The 8,545-nt window shown below is 40.4% G+C and overlaps 1 protein-coding gene across 4 annotated transcripts in view; it reads right to left on the reverse strand.

The window, feature by feature from the left end:
• Positions 1-7,468: 7,468 nt before the first annotated feature.
• Positions 7,469-8,545, reverse strand: part of sun1b (Sad1 and UNC84 domain containing 1b) — a 38,101-nt gene continuing 37,024 nt past the window's right edge. For all 4 annotated transcript variants that reach the window (XM_031564735.2, XM_031564732.2, XM_031564744.2 and 1 more), the window contains one exon: positions 7,469-8,545. This exon is cut by the window's right edge and continues 891 nt beyond it. The gene's annotated coding sequence lies outside the window, so the exon portion shown is untranslated.

An 8,545-nucleotide genomic window follows, 5' to 3' on the forward strand; every position in this document is an offset into this window, starting at 1 on the left:
ACGGGCCCAGGTGCAGCCGCACCTGCTGCACCCCCTATAGCTACGCCCCTGGACTCGGTTATTCATAGGTTTACGGTGTCCATCGACTTCAGTTCACTCCATTTGAAGTTTTTCGCGCAAATGCCCTTATTCACGCCATTGGCATGCTTCATACACCATTTCAGTTTTATGATGGGCTACACTAGGCTACCACACCTTTTTTTTTAAACTCGGATTGTTGCCCAGGACCAGTCATGTGTGAAGGCGAGTCTTTATCTGAATAATTGCCGTCAATATGAAACTGCGTTTGGTGTGTTTAATCACCAAGTAAGGTGTGTACGTTTAACGTTTAAGATCCCAGTAATAGCTTTGTAGTTAGCTGAAGTGAATTATGGCGACTAGGCTACTAGTAGTCATTTACATTTACATTTAGTCATTTAGCAGACGCTTTTGTCCAAAGCGACGTACAAGGGAGAGAATATTCAAGCTACGAGCAATAGAACCTGGTGTAACAATAAATAAATACTACTTTACATAAGAAATATAACAAAATGAAATAAAAAAGAAAGAAAGAAGTGCAGAAATGTAACTGCTGTAATTGCAAGTTACGCACTAGTCGAAGTGCCAGTTAGGACGGGAAGTGCTCTGAAGAGTTGGGTCTTCAAAAGCTTCTTAAAGGTAGAGAGGGACGCCCCTGCTCTGGTAGTGCTGGGTAGTTCATTCCACCAACGTGGAACTACAAATGAGAATAGTCTGGACTGCCGTACTTGCACAGACGGCAGTGCCAAACGACGCTCACTAGAAGAGCGCAGCATCCTGGGTGTAACATTTGCCCTTACAAGAGCATTTAGGTAGGTGGGAGCAGAACCATCAAGCACTCTGTAGGCAAGCATAAGTGACTTGAACTTAATGCGAGCAGCTACAGGCAGCCAGTGGAGGTCAATGTCACTAGGGCTACTCCTGTTACTAGAATCTTAAACATTTTAAGGTGTAAACACCTTACTTGGTGATTAGGCTATTCAAATCGGTTATTATATCCTAAATGAATACTCGTCTTCACACACGACTAGTTATGGGCAAGAGTGTCCTACTATTATTTGTAATAAAGCGCCATGCGACAGGCTAGGCCTAGGTAATGAAATGTATAGGAAAATAGGCCTGTGCATTATGCTTTCCCTTCGAAAGAGAGCGCAAAATGTCAGTGTCTATAACATTGGGTCGGAGTTTTTAAACGAATAGGCTTATTTATGTAAAAAGCGTCGATTTTGTGTATCGATCTTTCAGGTGTGGTGGTTATTGTAAACGTGCAATGGTGTGTCTATTATGGTTTAAAATCGAGATCGGGAGCAAAATATCGGCGTCTATGGCAGTTATACTGAGTCGGACTTTTCAAGATTTCTCAAAATTGGGCCGCTAGATTTCGTTCATTGTTTGTGTGTGGATGTTCTAGGTAGTGTATTAAAATAACTGAAATACTGCATATAATATGCCAATGAAGTCAAGAAACACCGTAAACCTAAGAATAGGCGAGTACAAGAAAAAAGTGACCGATAGCTTGACTTGCAAAGATTTCCTCACCTACTCTTTTTTATTATGTGAAAGACTTAGTCTGAAGTTGAACAATTCCCACCGAACATTAACAGCTTTGTTTAACAATCTTTAACTAGAACTCAGCTTAATCTTGAACTCTCACCCTTCAGTCATGCATGACTAAATCAATGATTACTGCTTTACACACAACCCTGTGTCAAGACTCAGGGACTTTTTTGTTTAAAATTGCCCAGGGAAATGTTGTGTTCTCATATTCTAACCATGTTCTTGATCATGGTAAATTACTTCAATATATTTAAGATAAGATAATAGTGGATAATGCCATATTAGAGAGAAGATAAGGAAGGCATCAGGCCCAGACGGTGTGTCACCCTCCTGTCTGAAAGCCTGCGCTGATCAGCTGGCCCCCATCTTCACACGGATCTTCAACAGATCTCTGAAGCTGTGTGAAGTCCCTTCCTGCTTCAAACGCTCCACCATCATCCCAGTCTGCATATAAGCGGGAAGTTGAACAGCTGGCCCTGTGGTGCGGTCACAACAACCTAGAGCTGAACACGCTCAAAACCGTGGAGATGACAGTGGACTTCAGGAGGAGCCGCCCAGCAATGCCCCCCCCCCCCCCCACAACTCAACATCAACACAATCATCAAAAAAAAACAGCAGAGGATGTACTTCCAACCTGCCTCAGGAGCTGCTGATCCAGTTCTACACTGCAGTCATCGAGTCTGTTTTCTGCACATCCATAACTGTCTGGTTTGGATGGGAATAGACTCCAATGGACAGTCAGGTGTGCAGAAAAGATCATCTGTGCTGACCTGCCCACCATCCAAGACCTGTACACCTCCAGGGTCAGGGAAACGGGCAAACGGGCAGGGAAAATCACTGCAGGCCCCTCACACCCTGGACACAACCTATTCCAACTTCTCCCGTCTGGTAGGCGCTATAGAACACTGTTCGCCAAAACCACCAGACACAGAAACAGTTTCTTCCCCCTCGCTATCTCACTAATGAACAGCTAACTCACTGTGGCACTGTGCAATAACCCTGGATCACCAAAACAACCACTGTACAATTACACCTACAAATCATATTTACTGTACTTCTTACGTCATTCTCTAACCATTTAATATTTATCTCTGCACTTCTTGCACTCTCCACTTCTTTGCAATATTTGTTGTGTTTACAGTCCACAGCTCCTGTAAATAGCCATTCCTCCCTGTATATATTTCTTAGATTTCTAAGACCGTTGTGCTGTTGTGTTGTATTGTGTTTTGTTGTGTTGTATATTTTGTGTAAGTACAATGAGAGCCACTTAACCTGGAGTCAAATTCCTTGTTTGTGCAAACTTACTTGGCCAATAAAAGTGATTCTGATTAGTTTAAAATCCATTTTCCTGGGGCGTTTCCAAACTTTTGTAAGGCTGTGTACATCCACGTACAGCAACAAAACCACAGACAATTCTCTTGGGCCTATAAATGACCATGTTCACTAAAAGTGAATGGGAAAATAATCTGTTAGTAATAAATAATGACATCATACAAAATTATGAGTACTGCTACCAAGCCCCTTAAGGGTCATGGTGACGATTGTATTCTGTATTGAGCAATTTCTGCGTTTCCTCATAATAATTTTGCACAAGCGTTCCCTTGTAATATTTGTAACTATTGCATTACCTCGCAATAGTTTTGTGCGGAGCCCCTTAAGGCGATGAATGAGCAATTCCTCCCTCATAATACTTCTTAATTACCTCGCAATACTTTTGCAAAAGCAAAACAAAATCACACCCACGACCCCTTGGCTAAGGGGGTACTTTTGCATTTACTTGAAGTGATCTTTTTGCATCAGAACCCAAGGGAATACAAAAGTACTGCGACGGAACAAAAACAGCTCAGAAAAAAAATCACCACCATGACTTATTTAATGGCAAGTACAATTCTATGAGCTGCTGTATGTCGTGGCATTGCACGTTAGTGGCAAATATACCAAGAGTAGTGGGTTCACAGAAGGATTGTGAGGTAATGCAAAATGTAGGCTATTGCATGGGAATGCAAAGAATATTGCAAGGGACCACAAATCTAGCTCCAAAAATATATGCTCTATATATGCACTATATAAAGTGTTCCCACCATGACCCCTTAACCCCTCAACCACCACCAGGAGCAAACAAAACAGACTCTCCGATCCTGGGGGGTATTCCAAGTAAGTGGTTTAGTGACAAAGTAAGTTACCTCAGAGTAAGTGTTAAACCTCCTAAAAGAAGAGTCCTGTGGCTTCGTTTTGCTAGGAGTTAATTTACCCAGGTTTGCCACTAAACCACTTGATCCACCCCCCTGATCCAATAGTACATGTGCACATCACATCAAACAGGTCACAAACTCATTCTGAAGCAAAGACATAGCTGAAAAGAGGGGAGCGGAGGGCCGGCAAACCCTTGAACACTACATTATTGACGATACAGTACTGCCTTGAGTACCGTATTGCTTTTATAATACGGTTACCAGCGACATTGTAAATAGTAAGCTGCCTTTCAGCACAAAATAGCAAACGTTGTGTATCGCATTTCAGTAGCCTAGAGAAAATAGTCCCAGTATGTGTGGCTGTTGCTATGCAACAGACAAACAGCATTGGGAACATCACGTTTGTTAGCCTAGCACCAAAAGTTTGTTGATGATTAGCTAGGAGATCGACATTAATTTGTGCGTCGTTCTGAAAACATCCCAGGTCTCCTTGCTAGATCTCGCACCATCTCATTCATTCACATTGCTCATTTTATAAAAGTTGCCATTAAAATAACAAAAATGACAATGGGACACTTTCAATAAAATTATATTTAATTTAAGCATTAGGCCTAAACATTTTACATCAATCAGAAATGCTTCGTAGGCACTGGGGATAACAACGTAAACTCAATAGCCTATGCTGTTTAAACGGTCGCGCAAAATCTACTGTTATTTTGAGTGCGCACTGATATGGAACGCTAAGGTAAATGTAAACAGGTGTACATGCTACTGTTTCGGTTGTGTATCAAGTTGCATATATCTGTTTAGGTAACTTTATGTTGCACAATGTATGTGTATAACGTTACTTTGAACAGTATTGTATATATTACCTTAAGTACTCTTTATTTTCAGAGACAACACACACCCAGATAAATATTCTGAATACAATTAAGTTGTACCATCTCTTTCTTCTCATAATTCCTTGCACCTCTGTCTGTGCCTATACCTCTGTACAGTGCATCATGGCCTTAAGTAGTGTTTTGGCCGACACTCCAGGTTGAGAGCGGTAAAAATATGTCTAGTGCCTAATCAATTGTACAAAAATTGTAAAAAGGTTTTACAATCTTACAAACGAACAGTTATCTCCTCCACCCCCATTAGAGCTGGCCAACGTGTCATGCTAACACACGCTAATGTATGCTATCAGTCACACCAGAGGGTTTTCAGTACCTCGGCAACAACCAGCGTGCCTGGCAACAAACCTCTCAATTGACTCAATTTACGAATGCAATTGTACCTTGAATGGATACAGTCCAGATAGAGTAAGGTTACCCATCCCCATCCCTAGTAGCTATTTATCTATCTTATCGAATAGAAACCATCTACCCGTTTCTGAAGAGTTTATTCAATTTTGTGACAGTCAATGGATGTGGTCAGATTTCGCCAGTGTTTGACACTGTTTCCACACTCGTGGAACGTTTTGTATATGACATTAATAAAAAGGTAGGATAATAAAATGACAATATTAAAATGACAATATTAAAGAGATACGTTGGACAAAGCTGGTATCCAGTAAATTAAATGGATGGCGACAACATTAAGACACTAAACTAATTCAGCCAGTTGGACAAACTGTACCACACTGTTCAGTGTTTTTTGCTTTCTTTGACAGGGTTATGGGTTATAGTAGAGAAAAAAAGTCAACAAATAGCAGAAATACAACATTTGAAAAGCAACATTTAGCAACACAAGGACAAAAAGGCCAAACTGGTGGTTTCACGAGAAGAAAGAAAGCAACATGAGAATAACCAATTCAGTTCAAATGTGTTTTTTATACACAGGTTTTTACATAGATGTCATTGAAGAACAGTTAGTTTGCTGGGTCAGGAACACTACAGAAAAGATGACACAACAAGCAAAGTCTGGATATCCTTGAAAACGCCAGCATTACACTTTAAGTAATTTCCATGGCAAAGTGGACTTTTTGTAATGTAACAAGGATTGATCTTCGCTGCTGCTGGACACTGCAAGTTAATCGTTTCAAAAGGACTACCCATAGTGAACACAATAGGGGAAGCATTATAAGTAGCCCGTCTTTGGTGAAGACTGATGATTATGATGACAAGTAGCCTAGTTGCTAGTGTAACAGAGTTATAAATGTAAATAGATGAAATGTAAATAGAGTGTGAGTTTCGCCATAAATAAGCGTGTTTCATTAGTCTTGGTGTTTTGGAGCCACCTTTGGGGATGTGACGTACTGCAGGTCTGCAAGATATATTCATGTGCCGTTGCCATAATCAGACAGAAGAGATATGCCTGTCAGCGGTAGGTCCATAATGCAATTTGACCATCACAATTTGTACATTTTTAGATAGCTAGATGCAGTAAATGTCGAGAAATTCGACATGTAACGGGTATTTTCTATAATAAGTATGTATTGTGTTGGTTTGTAAAGCAAGTTTGTCAATGGGCAGAAAGTTTGATTGCATTATTTTACTTGAACACGAGGTTCATTGTACACACTGTGATTAGCTAGCTAGTTCGCCAGGAACTTCTCACGTTCCGCTAGCTAGCTAAATATTAATAGAATAGTGTGGTAGAAATAGAATATGAATAATAATGATAGTGATAGAGTATGGGTGGCCATGCTGAGCCTGACGTGTTTTGTGTTTTGTTTGACTTGTGCAGATGCTGAATATGCCCACAATTGTTTGTTTGTAAAACAGGTATGTTGCTCCAATGCCGGGATGTGTGTGTTATGTGTGCATTGTTGTTTTAACTGTTCGTGCACTGGTTTGTGTGATTAATATGTTGTTGTATATGGCCATAAGCAGGCAGAAGAGATATGCCTGTCAGCGATGCTGAATATGCCCACAATTGTTTGTTTGTAAAACAGAATAAAGAAAGCAAAAAGCTGCAAATCCGTCTCCGTCCCTGACTGCAACAAGACCGTTACACTAGTTTCAGCACATGTTGATTAATGGTTGCAGCCAGGTCTTACAAGTCTGTGCATTAATGTAAAAAAGTGTGATGATAAGGATTAATTGTAACACTTACAGCCTCAGTGCCTTTTAAGTGTTTTCTACTCCATGACTGATTAGACAGGTTGAAGACTCTTAGACTCCCATGGAGGCTAGACTATGTTCAATTCAATTTTATTTATATAGCGCAAAAACAATAAAATTGTCTCAAGCCGCTTTACAGGGCCCAGTACCTGAACCCCCTAAGAGCACCATGGCAACAGGGGCAAGGAAAACGCCCTGTTAATCAGGAAGAAACCTTAAGCACATGAGCGCCGTGCCCACCTGCTTGAAGCATATATGTATAGTACAGTATGTAATGTAGAGATCACCACCTGAGTTGCAATTATGATGGCGCAGATTTGAGAAGAGGGGCAGACATTTAGGACAGTCATAGAAATCTACACCGTGGAGCAAAAGCCCGCCGAAGAGTCTCAACTTACCTATGAGATGAGATGTCTTATATTAACCTGCTTCTGACACTGTGTTTCACATGAAGGGTAACTCAGTCGTAGGGACCTAGTTTTTTTGTAGTGCTGTTGTAGTGTCGTGGAGTCTCTGATCAAACACTAGAGGGCGGTATATACCTTCCAGCGTTCCCACAGTATCAACTACTACAAGTCGCATGAGCCTCATTTCTAATCATAGTGTATGTGAAGGCAGCTAACGCAGGACAGTTAATCACAGGGAACCACGCAATTTAAAAGCGCTCAGAATTAAAAGTTTTATTTGTAACGTTATCCCATAGCAGTTTACCAACCCTCTGACAGCAGCAACAAAAATAAAATCTAATTATTTTTTTTTGAACAAAACCTTACTGTCTACAGATAGTGTCCAAAAAATGCACTGAGAAGCATTTTACAAAAAAATACACTGCACAAAGTCCTAACTCTCAATAACTAACCGTATTTCAAATAAATAGTAATGAACAAATCGATTTTGTACATTTGGAGACACTTTTAGGTCCGCAAATTAGAGGACGAGGAAGAGTTTTACCATGTCCTCCCTTATCCCCCCCTTGTTTTCTTCCGACAATTCTGGCAAATTGTTTAGGACTTTTCTGCAATATACATGTCTTTTAACAAGTCACAACAGTGCATTCTTTAGCATTCTATATCAAAATGGTACACAACATAATGTGAATGAGTAATAATATTACAATAATAATTATAATGATGACAGAAGGTACCCTTTTTTGTAAAGCAACACTGATATAGGCCAATAATAAAGGGTTTTGCTATTAACAGTGAAATATACATTACATTCCTGCTGTGTGGCAAAGACAGCAGAGGCATTACTAATTAGACCTGCCCTAAAAAAAAATGCAAAAGAACTGAATGAAATGGACTGTCGTCTGGACTCTACACATATAAAAATATAAACAGATTGATGGCTTTCTGTGTGTACAGGCTAGACGCACTTCTTACCTACTCCAGTTCGTATGAGTGTGTGTGAGAAAGGAGAAGAGAGACGGAGAGAACAGGAGACCGATAAGATGGGAGACATACAGGCGAGTACACACACGCAAGCAGGAGCGCGCACACACACACACACACACACACACACACGCATGCATAAGCGCACACACGCATACAGACACACGCACAGCTTCTCCAGAGCACATTCAGTCTGTCCAAAAAAAAAAAAAAAAAATCAGAAATCCAAAGCATCATTGTAATTTATGGCTGTAGATGCATTTCAAATATAAAACCACACAGTGGGAGGTACTGGACACGAGATTCAAAACAAAAACACAAAAAAGACATTTTTCTATCA

The sequence above is a fragment of the Clupea harengus genome, chromosome 1 (genome assembly GCF_900700415.2).
Source record: "Clupea harengus chromosome 1, Ch_v2.0.2, whole genome shotgun sequence".
Lineage (NCBI taxonomy): Eukaryota > Metazoa > Chordata > Actinopteri > Clupeiformes > Clupeidae > Clupea > Clupea harengus.